Here is a 16203-nt window from a genome sequence, read left to right as displayed (position 1 = left end):
TACATTTGAGTTTTTAAATTTTAAGTTTTGAAGTGGGGAGCCCGCCCCTATAACAAGGGAATACATTTGAGTTTTTAAATTTTTTTTTTTGAAGTGGGGAGCCCGCCCCTATGACAAGGGAATACATTTCAGTTTTTAAATTTTAAGTTTTGAAGTGGGGAGCCCGCCCCTATAACAAGGGAATACATTTCAATTTTTAAATTTTAAGTTTTGAAGTCAGGAGCCCGCCTGGATAACAGAGGAATACATTCAAGTTCAAGTTTTTAAGTCAGGAGCCCGCCTGGATAACAGAGGAATACATTCAAGTTCAAGTTCAGAAGTCAGGAGCCCGCCTGGATAACAGAGGAATACATACAGTTCAAGTTTCAGTAATCGGGAGCCCACCCGTACAATAAGGGAATGCATTCAAGTTCAGTAATTTGAAGAAAGGAGCAACACCTCAGTTTGTAGTTTACAATGGCAACAAAGGATTTTACCAAGAAAACACAAGACAACAAGGCAACGAGGAAGTACAACAACAAGTTTGAAGAATTTAGATATGATTTTGTAATTCATAGGTCATAGTTTAGTTTAGCTTTTTTTATTTTGCCATGGTGTAATAAGGAAGGTCAGCAAGCAGTAGCAGCATCAATCGCAGTGAAATCATAGCTCCTGGTAGTCCCAGCTACCAAACACTCCTGAACTACACTGACCTGATTCCTGTTTAGCCCAGGATATGTAGGCAACCTCTGAAGCAGGGTGCGGTCAGCTTTTTCAAAAAATGCTTCACACGGAATATGCGAACGGGCAAAAATCGCTCGTTTTCGCTCACTTATCTTTGCACGAAAACTCTTCGTGTTTCCGGGCAAAGAGGGGCAGCTGTGAGCACATGATTTTTTCCCAAGGCAAATTATTCCCAGAAACTCAAACAAAAAAAACAATTTCTTTATTATTTTACAATTTTTGATGTCATTTTCTGTTAGTTCTTGCATTTTATCTGTGCATTTTAATTCATACGAAAAATACAAAATATGCATTTGCATTTAGTATCTAATTTCATAATTTAGTATTAATTAGGGGTTAATTTGTTTTAGAACAAAACTAGTATTTGTACCCGCGCGATGCGCGGAGAATTAAAAAAAACAATTTACACTGTATATTTTAATTTGTTAGTGTTGATATCATCTTTACAACCAAACATTAAATATATTTTGAGACTCCAGTAAAACTTTTATTCTGCCGCCATAATAGATATTCCATGAAAAATAATGATGCTATAAATTTTGCTTCATATGAAGCCTGTGAGCAACATCAGTTTAATGATCTATTTAATTTTTCATCTTCTACATGCCCTTAATCAATTTTCTTAAATATATTAGTATATTTTTTTAGTAGATTTTGGAATTTAAGTTTATTACTTAATATACTATATTTTAACTTTGGTTTATCATTGTATGCTCATTATCAAGAATACACACGCATAGGAGAAAAAAAAGTGAGAAAAGATTAAAAACATACGAAGTACTTCAAAAAAAAAATCTCAGCTCTCATAAGCATTCGAGATATATAGTAATTAACTAAATGTCAGTATGTTACTATTCTCATGGAGTTATTGAGATAAATTTCAGCTTCCTTCAATTATCCACATTTAAAATATATATCAAAGAGTGCAAATTCACTTTGTAATTACGGATCAAACTTCCCTATTTTATAGCCGCTATGTTGTCAATGCAGCTGTATTAACTAACATGTTTGAGCTTATCACATTTTATTGTATCCTCATTTCATTGACACCAATACTTAAAAGGCGCTCTCTTCTATCTTGATTTGGAAATTGTATATGAACAATAATCAGTTTAGGTAAGTTGTATATGCACAATTATAGTGAAAAACGATTACCTGTTTGGAATTGACCATTCGTTATATCACGCAAAAGTAGGATTGATTTTCTTCATTTTCGATTCTGCTCCATCTGCCATTTGTGGGATCAACACCTTGTAGAAGAAATAATGAAAGATAAAATAATTACCGAATAGTTCATTCTTATCAATATCAAGTTGATTTATCAAATGCTCACAAGGTTTAAAGTTGATGATATTTAAACTAAACTGCAGAACATTAATTTCAACCACATCCGTCCTATGATAAAACGTCAGTTTCAATTTATGCTTGTTGATCTTAAATTTCATATCGTTTGGTCTATCTAGACCATAACAAACCCGTAATTAATGTGGATTAAATATACACATAAGTTTAAGAAAATACAAAACAACTTGAATATCCACATTACATGGTAATGGAAAAGTTTAATAGCACTTAAAATGTATGCACCTTTTCATCCCGAATAAGTAATTCAAGGGGCTGTCTAATTTATCACGATATGGAACGTGCCATATCTAACAACTCCAACCCATTTTGATACTCGATATTTCACTAATATAGTTAATGGTTGCAACCATATTTTGTAATTTCTAATTGATTGTAGGTTTGTTTATAATAAACTGTACGTAAGGTATTTTGTAGTAGGTCATATGATTAATATATTAAAAACTATAAGCAATAAAACCCTAATTAAAAGAGATTCTTAATAGTATTTCATTATAAAGATCAGTGCCAGCTCTAATATGCAATATATAAAAAACAAATATTAAGTAAATACACAATTTTGAAGGTTTTGCAGAAGGAAAAAATATTTAATACTAATTTCTTAGATAAATGAGCGACATCTCTAATATGCAATTCATTAAAAAAAATCAATTATTAAGTAGATACACAAATCTGGAGAATGTTCAAAAGGAAAAAGTATTAATTTTATTTCCTTATATAATCAGTCATAGTTCTAATATACCATTCATAAAAAGTATTTAATTATTAATCATGGAAAAATTCTAGAGAATGTTTCTTCAAAAGGAAAAGATATTTAGTAATATTTTCTTATATTAATCGATGACAACACTTTATGCAGTTTATAATTATTAATTAGATTAGATAAATAATTCTGGAGAATGTTCAAAAGGAAAAGGTATTTAATATTATTTCCTTATATAACTCGGTGACAAATTCAACAATTCTTGAACAAAAAAAAATCAATTAGTAATTAGATACAAAATTCGAGAGAATGTTCCTTCAAAAGGAAAAGATATTTAATACTATTTAGTTATACAATTCGGTGATACTTTATGCAATTCAAAAAATTCAATTATTAATTTGATACAAAAGAATATCAATTAATAAATTTTATTAATATTATACAAATAGAATCCAACAAATTAAAGAATTATTATTTCAACTTAAAATTAATGTGTAAGATACAAAATTAAATTTAATTAATTCTTTCTCAAAAAAGGATACCTACTATAACTGGATTATACACAAAATTTAATTAAAGATACTTATAATATTGTATATTGTACACAAATAATGTCATATTCAAAGCTTGTACTAAATAAAGAATTATTATTTCAACTTAAAATAAGATACAAAACAAAAATTTAATTGATTTTTTCTCAAAAAAGGATACCGACCATAGCTGAATTATACACAAAAATTTAATTAAAAATACATACAGTAATGTATATTGTACCCAAATAAGATCAGATACAAATCTTATTTGGTTATACACAAAATATTCTCTAGATACAAAATTATAAAGAATGTTTCTTCTAAAGGAAAAGACATTTAGTTAATTAAACATACCTAAAATAATTTATATTGTATCCAAATAAGATGAGATACAAAGCTTATTTGGTTATACACAAAACATTCTCAAGATACAAAATTATAAAGAATCTAAAAACAAAAAAAAAAAAAGGAAAAAATATTTAGTACTATTTAGTTATACAATTCGGTGACACTTTATGCAATTCAAAAAATTCAATTATTAATTAGATACAAAAGAATATCAATTAATAACTTTTACTAATGTTATACAAATAGAATCCAACAAATTAAAGCTCAAATTAGCGGTGGATTTCCATTAATTATAAAGCTTGATCAATTAGCTGTGGATTTACATTAGTTATAGATATATAGATATAAATATAGATATTAAATATAAATATAAAAATAGATATTAAATATAAATATAAATATAAATATAGATATATAGATTAGATTTGTCTAATATCTATTTAAATTATGTATAATATTTATTAAAATACTTCCATTAATTATGTTTCAATTTATAATTTTTATTTATTAATGTTGTCTTAAAATTGCCAAGTGGCTTCTTTTTAGCTTGCCACTTGGCTTAATCATATGCTTCACTACTCTCCTTTTAATATAATATAGATATGAAGAAAATAACAAAAATAGTTCACTTTTGCATTTTTAATTGTTTAATTGTGAATTCGTCCCGAAACAGTTTTTAAAATAATTTTAGAAATCAATTAGTTTAATTTTGAAATATATTAGGACTATATTTTAATTGTTTCAATTTTATAAAATTAAAAAATATATTAAAAAATATACAAGATAAAATACAAAAAATTGATAAAAGAAACAAATGAAAAGGAAAAAGAAAACAAAAAGAAATAGAGAAAGGGCTGCCCACGATTTGGGCCATGTCCAAATGATTCACCCAGGCCCAACATCTTTTTTTCTTTTTCTTTCCCCGACCCAGGCCTGAACCCCACCCGGTCCAAACGATCCATCTCCAGAGACGCCCAAACAACGTCGTTTCACAGCAAATCAATCCCAGCCCTTCATTCTCCATAATCCAACGGCTGTGGTGCTTTCTTGTTTACTTGATAAATATGTCCGAAATATTCCCAAACCCTAAAACATAACTCATCTTCCTCGTACCCCCGGTTACTTCGCTAGAACCCCACCACCGGCGAACACCACTTATGCCATCGACCACCAAAATAACACCACAAGACCTCCTCTTCTCCCTCGTCATGAATCCACCACCCGTTTCCTTCAAATCCAGCCCTAGCTCGTCGAATCCTCGATCAAAGATTCTCCGGCCAAAACCCAAAGTAACCCAATCGCCACCAAATTAACACCATGTGACCGCCTGGGCCTCCTCTACCCAACCCCCATAGCCCTGTCTCTCGAATCTACCTGGAAGAGCTCGAATATCAAATCGAAGGTTTCCGACCAAAACTCTAATGCAAAATCTCCATGATTTCGGACCCTAACAGCCCTAACCAGGTGTTTTCTTATGAAAACACGTGGTTAAGGATGTTACGGGTCAGAAATTTTGGGGGATTTGGAGAAACAACCACTGGCCGGAGCTCTTTGTTGTCAGTGAATTCTTGTTGGTATTTTATTTTATTTTTAATTTCTTTTTCCTTCTCTGATTTTCTGCATGTGTGAATTCTATGGTTAATGTCTAGTTTAATTTGCGTTTTAATTTTTGTCAATATTGTTCTAATCTTGTGTCCTGATTTGTTGTTCCAATTCCTGATCTTAGTTTGATTTTTAGTTAAGCCGTTGATAATTTGTTAATTAGTTTTACTAAGTTTTGCTTAAATTAATTTCTGGTGTTCCTTTAGTTTAAGTTAATTACTAATTAGTTCAAGTTTCAGTTTAATTAGTCGTCGTTTGGTAGTTAGTTTGGTCATTAATTCTGAGTTGAATCGATAGATTCAACAAGAGTTTAAATTGGGGTATATTCAGAGCTTAAGAAACTGTCTTGGTTATAGCTGTAGTTGTAGCTTAAATTCAGGGGTAGTTTAGACATTTTGGATTGGGTAGCACATGGTAGTTGAAGCTAGAATCTTCTAGGGCCTTCTAGAATTGGTATTTTGGTGTACATTTCAATAATTTTAGTGGGATTACTTGGATAACAAGTTAGAAAATAAGGGACTAATTGGATAAATAGGTAAGGGACTGACATTGAAAACTGAAAATCTGAGGGTTGCCCTCAGCTCTGCCTATAAAAGACATGCCTAAATGCCTTAATGAGGAGGTTGGAACCCCAAAAAATTTCCCCCAAAAAGTTCTCTCTAGTTTTCCAGATCTGAATTTAAAATTCAATATTCAAAAACCAAAAACAACAAAAAATCTAATAGAAAAACCAAAAAAAATAGTTACTATTCCATTGGAATTTTCAGTTCAATTTCCAGTTTCCTAGTTCAAACAAAGTCTGATAAGCTGTGGTTTCAGAGAAATTTGAGATGGTTTCGAATGAGATTAGGTCCAATTAAGCTAAGTTTGATTGAGCTTGGGTATGGTTGAAAGTGCTGAGTTCATTCCGAGTGATTTCCAAGGTTATTTGGTCTGTTTTGAAGTTGATTCAAGTTGATCCATCACTTCGTTTGATTTTCAAACTTCTTTCTGGGCTATACTTCGATTTTCTGGGCTGTGTATTTGTTGCTGTTTGGTTATCTCAAAGTGTTGTTGCCTGTTATCCACTACTGCTGATCTTTTCTTCTTCTTTGGATCTTCATATCCAGGTACACGACTCGAGATCTCATGGGTGTAGCTTCACATGATTAGAACATGAAATAAATTGAGATTGGTTCTATTGTTGCAAATTCACTACTCCAGTTAGCTTTGTTATATTTGAAATGTTCCTCGTTGTGTTTTTTGTAGTAATTCGTTGACTGTAATTGGACTGAGACATCAGCTTTATTGTGAGGATAAAATTAGTTTGGGTAATCATTTGAACTAGATTCGAACAGAGTTTGTTGTATCTCTTGGACTGCAATGGGACTGTATGAACAAAAGGGACTTTTAAATTGAATTGGTTGTCTAAACTTGTTTTAAAATTCTGAAATTAGACAGTAGGCTGCAGTTTGAAATGGCATGATTCGTGATTAACTCAGTATGTTATCGATTGGGCTGAGTTATAATAGATATTTTCATTGGGCTGAGTTAATTCGATTTTGGTTCCGTGCAATGCAATTGGTAAGATCAAAAGGAAAGCTGACGTACGAATCGGTTCTGAGTATTAATGCAGTGACATAGGCTAATCGTTCCAGTATTGTTGCTTCAGCCCGTCAATTAGTAGACTGTTTAGAATTTTAGACAAGTAATCACTGCTGTGGTAGGGAACTGGACATTGATCGTAGCCGCTGAAGGTATATTTGTTTTGGTGGGACTCGATCCCAAGCTGGAAACACCACAGTTGTCTAAGTCATCATCCGCTCATGTTAGGCTTCAACTTTTAGCTAATCTGGTATAATTCAATGTAATATTAAGTAGGTTTTTTTTCAAAGATAAATAAGAATAGAAATCGTAGTCTCTTTTAGGTTGGCCTTTTAAAAATGAGACGAGCCTCGCCGAATAAAACCACAAATTGCGGGTCCTTCAATAGATATTGTATTAATTTTAGACTTCGGGATGGACCGTTTAGCGAATTTCACGGCCTCCCTCAAAATAATATTACGTTAGACTCTTTAAGCACGATTTTAATAAAATTACCTTCTTAAACTCGGGTGCGCATCAATGCGACCCAAATCCAAATCTCAACGGAGTCAAAAATGTGTTAACAACCACGGGTGCATTGATTGCGATGTGGTTCGAGACGCATTTTCGCGACGTTGAAATTCTTTTAAAATAATGATAAAAGCGGTTTGTAAATAAAGGGCACACAAGCTAGTATGTAATAAAATCAGATACAACAATTAAGCGACCGTGCTAGAACCACGGAATCTTGGAATACCTAACACCTTCTCCCGGGTTAACAGAATTCCTTACTCGGATTTTGGGTTCGCGGACTGTTAACAGTGTCATAATTTTCCTCGGTTCGGGATTCAACCGGTGACTTGGGACACCATTAATCTCCCAAGTGGCGACTCTGAATAATTAATAACTAAATCCCGTTCCGATTGTCCTTTAATTGGAAAAACTCCTTTACGCCCTTATGGGGTGTAGGTGAAGAAGGAGGTGTGACACATAACACTACGCAAAACCCAAAAGTAAGGGCACGAACGCGATGAAGAACACCAAGTGACAGAAACCAGCAGTTCAAAATAGAAGAAAATGGCCCATAGCCCACCTGGACCCGATGCCCCCGGGACATTGTCGAAACATGCCAACAACTTTCAAAACATAACACTGATCTGCTCGAGGCCTCAAATCCTATCGAACAACGTCGAAACTACGAATCACACCTCAAATCGAACTTAATGAACTTTCAACTTCTAAAACTCGTGCTGAAACATATCAAATCAATCCGAAATGACACGAATTTTGCATGCAAGTTCCAAATGACACAACGGAGCTATACCATTAAATTCTGAACCCGATATCAATAAAGTCAACTCCCGGTCAAACCTCTCAACCTTCCAAACCTATAAATTTTTAATTTTTGCCAAAATGTGCCGAAACCTTCTAGAAATATTCAAATGTGAATCGGGGCATACGCCCAAGTACAAAATTACCATCCGAACCTAACAGAATCATAAAAACTTCTATCTGAGGTCAAATATACAAAAGTCAAACTTGGAAAACTCTTCCAACTTAAAGCTTCGTAGTTGAGACTCATTTATCCAAATCATTTCTAAATATCTTGAAAATAAAAATTGATGATTCACGCAAGTCATAATACATCATACAATGCTGCTCGAGGCTTCAAATGGCTGAATGAAATGCAATTACTCAAAACGACCGGCTGGGTCGTTTCAAAATTGCTTAGTAGTTATCAAGACAATATGTAGGTTGAAATTTAACATATATCTTTTCTAAAAAATGGAATAATGAAATGATTATTATCATGAAAAATAAAAAGGGTCCTCCTTTAACTATTCATGTATAAAGCATTTAGGAGCCATTTAAAAGTGTGGTGGGATGAATAACACCCCTTTTATTCTTTATTAGATATCTCGAGTTTGAGTTCTGTAACTAAAATTATCTCTTGATGGAGAGCGCTTTCCCTTTTAATGAACTATACACAAGGAGAATCCTAATTAGTAAGGCTAGTGAATTATAAGCAGAAGATGTCACACCTATTTCGACCTCTCTATAATAGTGATCTTGTATAACAGCATGATGTGTGGCTATAATTATATATTTCTAGTGCATTACTTAGTCTACATTTAGGTGCTTTAATGCTAAACTACACTATATTTGTGTTTAATTGAGTTATTTTATGTGTAGGTACATTGGAGATGATATTGTGAGAAAAACGAATACTTTGGAAGAAAAAGTGTAAATGAAGTAGTAAGCAGGTGAGGCGAGCTATGTAGCTCGCGTTAGAGTATGTGAGGCGAGGCATTTTGCTTGCCACAGTGCAGGCGTCGCAAGGGATATCACGAGATGAGGCGCACTAGAGAGTTGGCGCCGCGAGGCCTGAGACGAGCTGGAGCGCGCATTTGAGCTGGTGCCGCACGGTCTATAGCATGGGCGTTTCGGATTTTAAAAGCCTATTTCATCTCCTTGTTGGATTTGGAGTTTTATTTTAAATAAATCCACTAGGCGTGGTGCCTAAGGATGCTTTGTATATATATCTAAGAAAAAATAAAATATAATGTAAATGTATCTAAGAAATATAGATGGCTATCTAGTGTACATGCATTATCCCTATTATCAATCTTAAATATAAATCTCAAAATTGATATCACATAGTGTACTAAAGAATGGCTAAAAAATTGATAGTTAAAAAACTGGCCATATTTCCAAGTCCTGCTCGCGTGTGTGCCATGCTGGCTATTTATTCTGAGAATTCTAGACCTTGTGAAGATTGTGCCTGTTTGTTGATGATCCTTGTCTTGTGTTGAGAATCTGCAGATAGCTAGAGCATACGAAAGTATGATTAAGCCTTGCATGAAGAGCCATTTCTGAACTGACCATCCACTTGAGCTCCTAGTGAGTGAGCTGTTTTGCATTCAGGATTTGATGGTGCTCCTTGAGTTTGAATGCCAATTCTTCCCCATTATGTCTTCTTTGTATGTCATAGATAATATACCTGGTAGGTATCTCCTTGTTGTCCAAATCTCATAGCCCATAAAAACCTCTAAAGTCTAGAGTTTTACCCATGAATAGCTGGGCAATATTGTGATCTTGGTCTGTAGTGACCAGTGTTGCAGCTTGATCCTTGCCCATATGTGTGAGTTTTCTTCAAGAGTATCTTGCCTGCATATCAGTAATGATGTAGATGTAGAGCAGCTGTATGTTTTCCATCATGTGATACTTGTGGAGTCCCTTAGAACACACTGTCGTAGCCATGAAGATCTGGGTTGTGACTGTGTCTGGTGACCTGTTGTGTCCATTCTATCTTGTATTTTGCAATCAGTTGTTGAGCCTATTACCTTTCCTAGCAAGATGGAACCTTGACCGTGAGAAATTTCATGCAAAAGCTCCCCCAGAATCACATAATAGCTCAGCTTTTTGTTGTGCAATTCCAATGCCATGCTTGTGCCCATCCCTGCTTCCCTCCCAGTGGAATGAGTACATAGTACTAATACCATCAAATGAGTTTTTCAAAGAATGGGGCATGACTACAGTAACATTCCCTGCAAAAAATAAAACTAGGTTAGCAATAAAAATGATCACCATACTCTCCTCCATATGGATTTGAATATGATGAAAGAGTGGCTTCCTAGAATTTCTCCTGCTCCTGCTACTACCTTTCTCCTCTCCTCCTAGCTTCTTGAAACCTTCACTCTTAGATAGGGGCATTGTAGTTTATCACTATTCACAATCTTCCTCCCTTTCACATCCAAATCCCAGAATGAATGGCATTCCAAAGGACCTGTGTCTATAGTGTAGTTAGCTATATGATCTGCTAGTTGATTGCCTTCCCTCACTGTGTGTGAGAGTTTCAAATTTCACCTTTCCATTAGCTCATTTATCTCCTCCACGTCTGCTGCAATTGTCCATGGTATAGACCACTCACCTTGTATCACATTTCTATCATCATCGCGTCTGTATGCAGGTCAATGAGTATATAGTCATTGTCCACACAGTATTTCACAGCTTCTAAGATGGCCCTCACTTCTGCTTCTGTGTTTGTTCCTTCTTGTATGTCTTTGCCACATGTATAGACACCCTCCCCGACCTCATTCCTCAGAATATAACCAAATGAACTCCTTCCCGGGTTGCCTCTAGATGTACCATATGTGTTAACTTTTATCCATCCTTGCTCAGTTCCCACAGTACTTTAGTGTATTTCAACTTAGGAGTGTACTATTCCATCATGCTCACTAAATCTGGCCATTTGTTATGGAACATGTTGCAGGCTTGGTTTTCTAAACTTCACCAAATATTGAAGCGTTGTTGAGATCTGATATATGACCCTATTGACAAATACAAGTTCCCCATATTTGTAACCATTTCTCCTTTTCCATAATTCCCAAATGATGATCGAAGGAAGAGCTTGAAGAATTGGCTGTAGTCTTGGTACAACTTTCATAGTCTAGCATTTCACAATAGCCTGATGCAGAGTCAGTCCTTCTATAGCAATTCCTGCAGCTGCTAGAAAGTATTGCCACACTTTTCTGGCAGCATATGAAGTGAAAAAAAAGTGAGACATTATCTCTTCTTATGGTAGCATACAACGCCGACATTTTGATTCCATTAGATATCCCAACCTTCTGAAGAAGCATCCAAAGATAATTTGTTTTTCCAAACTTTCCATATGAATAAAAACACTTTTAAAGGTAGCCCCTTTCACCCATATATTTCTATATGCAGTACTTGGGTCTCTTCTGCTAACATAATCCCATGCAGACCTAACACTGAATTCACCTCTTGGTTCAAACTTCCATACAGGTTTATCCAATACCCTTCATGCACTGGAGGTTTTACATTATTATGGATATACTCAGCCAAATCTTCAAGTAGCAACTGATATAATAGAGTTGTGTTCCACCTATTCCCATACACCACTTCATACACATTTTGAAATGATTCATCACAAAAGAAATCTGGGGGAGTTACAAAGTATAATGCACCCAATCCTGTCCAGTTTTCAAACCAAAAAGGTGATGAGCCCATTTTTGGTTGCCATGCAATTTGATGTTCTATGAGATCCTTACATTCTAACATTTTTATCCAGACATGTGACCCATCCCTCCAAGGCACTACCATATCATTCATCTTTTTATAATATTTTTGGCTCATGAATGAGCTCCACAAAAAAGGATTTGTTCTAAAGTTCCACCATAGTTTGCAAAAAAGAGCCTTGGACACATCATGTAAAGATCTAAAGCCTATTCCTCCTTCTTCATGTGGTAGACACAGAGTGTCCCAGGAAGCCCAATGTCTACTCCCCCCATCTACTGAATTGCTTCAGAAAAATCTAGCCATAAGCTTATATTTTCTGCTAATCACAAAGTCAGGTGCATTGATTGCTGATAGCAGGTGTATGGGCAAACTTTGTAAAACATGTGATATTAAAGCTGCTCGACCTCCTATAGATAGTAGTTTCCCTTTTCATGACTGTATCTTATCAAGGAATTTATTGATCAACCTTTGATAGTACTCCAATATTCTTCTAGCATAAAAGATTAGGCATCCCAGGTATGTGAATGGAAACTCTTGCCTCCCTATTCCAGTTACTCTTTCTACCTTCCTTATCACAGCTTCATCAGTCAAATGATGAAAGTACACTGCTAATTTAGCCTTGTTTATCAACTGTCCAGATGCTGCCTCATAAGCTGTCAGAGCTTGCATTATTAAACGCAGAAAGGTTTTATCAGATGAGGAGAAGATTATTGTGTCATTTACATAAGCCAAATGATTGATCTTGGGACTCCATTTAGGTAGGCCATGTCGCGTCCCTTTTTTCTTAGGCGAAATCGGGTTCATGACATTTGGGAGGACAACCCGTTCCCTCTTGGGAATTGGGTTTTTTGGCTTGAAGAGTCGCCACCTAATGATTAAAGTGCATTAGGACACTAAAGAAGAGTTCGAGTTGGAAAATCAGAGTTCGGGTAAGGGCTAGAAATTATCTCGAGGAGAAGGTGTTAGGCACCCCCCAAGATCCACTTGTATGGTTCCCAGCCATGTTACAATTGTGACTTTGAATAACAAGTAAGCAAATATAAATCTCAAGTAGAGAGGGGTTTTCACATAATATTGCCAGCAAGTTGAGAGTTTGACGAAAGTAAAGAAAGCAGAAATTTTAAAGAAATAGTTTGAGAATAAAATAAACAAATAAAGGAAAAGGGGTCCTAGGTTTACAAATAATATGGATCATATCAATGCAATACCCGATAATCACTCCTCAAAATAAAGGCTACACGTGGTATTAGCGTACCGGTCATCATATCCATATCTACCCTTCTCACCCCGTTAAGGTATTAAAGCGCGGAATAGTATCGTTTCTTATTGCATGCTATTACCCATCCCAATATCAATCCTGGAGGCATTTGAGACTACTAATCCTAAAGGGGAGGGAGTTGGGGCTTTTCAGAGTTTTAAAAGGATAAAAAGTCTAGGCAACAAACAAAACACATAAGCAATTAGGGGAAAAATAAATAGCAGTTAAGGCTCAAACAAGCCTCCTCACATAGAGGAGCAAATATATAGCATGACTTCAAATACTGGTTATGATCTGAATTAAAGCGTTAGGACAGACTGATTTATCACATATTTCTCAGATGAGGAGTCCGAATTAGCCTTGTCTGATTGTAGTTTATCAAAACTGACACAGTTAATTGATCACCTAATGGTTTGCCTAGGTGAGACCTATAGGCATAGCATCTAACAACACTGATTTTAAAGAAAGGATTACTGGTTTTATAAACAAGAGTTCTGCAGATTGTAAACGATATTACTACAGATTTTAAACTCAGAGATGGAATAGGGAAACTGATTCATTCGATTACTCATATATGCATGATTTCTAAGCATTACTGGTTTTTAAACGATTGCAAAAATACGAGAGTCTTATAATCATGATATCTAGAATGACGTTGATTATTATAAAACCTATGATTGTTTGCCTAATGACATGTATATGCAGAAGTGCAGAAAACCTATAATCATTATTTCTATATGCAGAAATGCAGAAACTTAGAGACAGGATTTCTATATGCAGAAATGCAGAAACCTAGATACAGGATTTCTATATGCAGAAATGCAGAAACCTAGATATAGGATTTCAATATGCAGAAATGCAGAACTTATAGGCATAATTTCTAAGATGCAGAAATTTATAAGTAACCTATAGGCATGCTATTTATGTGAATGCAGGAATCAGAAAATCTTATAGGCAAGTTATCTACCCCTTTGCATACATTCATCCCATCCCTTTCCACTAGCCATCCCCAATAGTTATTACAAATTATTACAGACACGAATGGCTTAGAAAAAAAAAGGTAAAAATTACATCAGACGTTCCAACTACAACCGAACAGCCTAATTCAGACAAAGTCCAGCAATATGAGATAAACCAACTTCCAGGATCGGATTTCCAAAAGTCTTTCTCATACTTGGGATATCTCAAAGTTCCTAAGAGTCTCAAAGGAGCTCTGGGCAGTGCTTACACCCCAAACACATTGCAGAATTAAGATTATAGTGCAGTATGGAAGGGCCAGCCCTAAGATGTCCAAGTTCAAAAGAACTCAAGGTCCCAAAGCAAGGCTCATAAGAGGGGGCAGAACTTAAGAGTCTAAGAGTAAGTGTAAGTGCATAGAGGGGGGGGTCAGGGAAAGCCATGGCAGGCTGGTGGTCATGCCCAGTAATTGGGAATGCTGGCACATCCCTGACCAACATGTTAGCCAAATCTTAGGAGTTAGGATCCATTGTGGATCAGGTTATGACCTAGGCAGTAATTTGGATACTACCAGGCCAAGAACCTTAACTCAAACACATAGAAGGGAATAGGGGTAGGGATTCACAATAGAAACAGATGCAAAGAAAGGACATATGTAGTTTAATCACTGAACAGAAATAGTAAAGTAGACAGGAATGCTGAAGTTATGAAGTAAACACATAGGGGTGAGGTAGAAAATTAAACCAGAACATAGTAGTTTCAGGGAAAACAAGGAAAAACAATAGTCTTGAAAGAGCCAAGTTGTAAGCAAAGCAGTTCCAAAAGATCTCAAGCAAAGCAGAGTATTGAAAGAAGTATTGAATTCAAAGCAGTATTGTAAGTATTGAATTGAAAGTTTAAAGATTGGTAGTGTGAAAGTGTCGTGTATTGAACTCGAAGTGGTCTTAAAAGTGCAGAAGGGTAGTCCCTTTTATAGTGTAGAGAAACAAGTAAGAAAGACAAGGAAATATCATTGAAATCAATCTCCCTTTGGTTAAGGGATTCTAATTCCAACGGGTAAAAGCCAGTTAAGGAAATAAATTTTAATTAAAACCTTTCAAAGTAGCACAAAAGGGGTAAATACATAGAAGTTATTTAAGGAAAACCATCAATGGTACACGATTTGTAAAGAAAAAGGAAAGGGAATCAATCAGACAACCAGTAAAATCAACATTACAGGCTTAGTTCGAATGAATCAAGTCAGGAATAGGTAAAGAGGGTTCAATTAAAGAAAATCAGTAACAGTCAGTAATGACTTATTTAAAGGAATTCGAAATCAATCAATTAGTTTTAAAGACCTTTTGAAACAAGAGTTCTCATATATAAAAGCACACAAACATGTGAATCAAGAAGTTTATTTAGAAGAGAGTTTAATCAAAGAGAGGTTCAGAATCATAAGCAAGAAAGGCTGCAAGTACCGTTTGTAGACTCACAACGAGTCTGAGAGTCCAGGGTCCCAAAGTGGAACCCTCATTCAAACATAAAATCAAAATTGCCAAAGGAAACCCTAAATACTAGGGTTTCAGGATGAATCAGACAATAGAGATGAGAAGGCAAGCCACTCGATAGAGGCTCAGAAGTCTTTTCCAAAGACTTATGAGAAACAAACAGACACAATACACAGTTAAGAGCATGGAGAACACGTTTTGAGAAAAAGAAAACTCAGAACTTAAACAAGTTCAGAAGAAAAAGTGAAACAAACTTTGGCAAAAAAAGATGAATCATGCTTAGTAAGAACACAAACATAGTCCAGTAAAGCCAACAACATCAAAAAACTCACAGTAAACACATATAGTAGAAGAGTAAGGAAAACATAACACGGATTAACATGTGAGTACAAGAGTAACATGTATAGTAGAAAAAGGAAGTAGAAGAACAGTACATGCGTAGTAAAAGAAGTCATACGAGCATAACACAGATAAACACACATAAAGAAAGAACAAAATGAAAAACCTTTCAAAAACCCTAAATCGAAATTAAACGATTTTGAAAAGAGAATTTGGGGAAACCTTTAAAAAGTTCAATAGAACACACACATTTTCCAGATCTAAGAAAATAAGTAAGTAAAGAATCTC

This window comes from Nicotiana sylvestris, chromosome 11, assembly GCF_000393655.2.
Source record: "Nicotiana sylvestris chromosome 11, ASM39365v2, whole genome shotgun sequence".
Classification (NCBI taxonomy): Eukaryota; Viridiplantae; Streptophyta; class Magnoliopsida; order Solanales; family Solanaceae; genus Nicotiana; species Nicotiana sylvestris.
Note: the sequence above shows the minus strand (reverse complement) of the source record.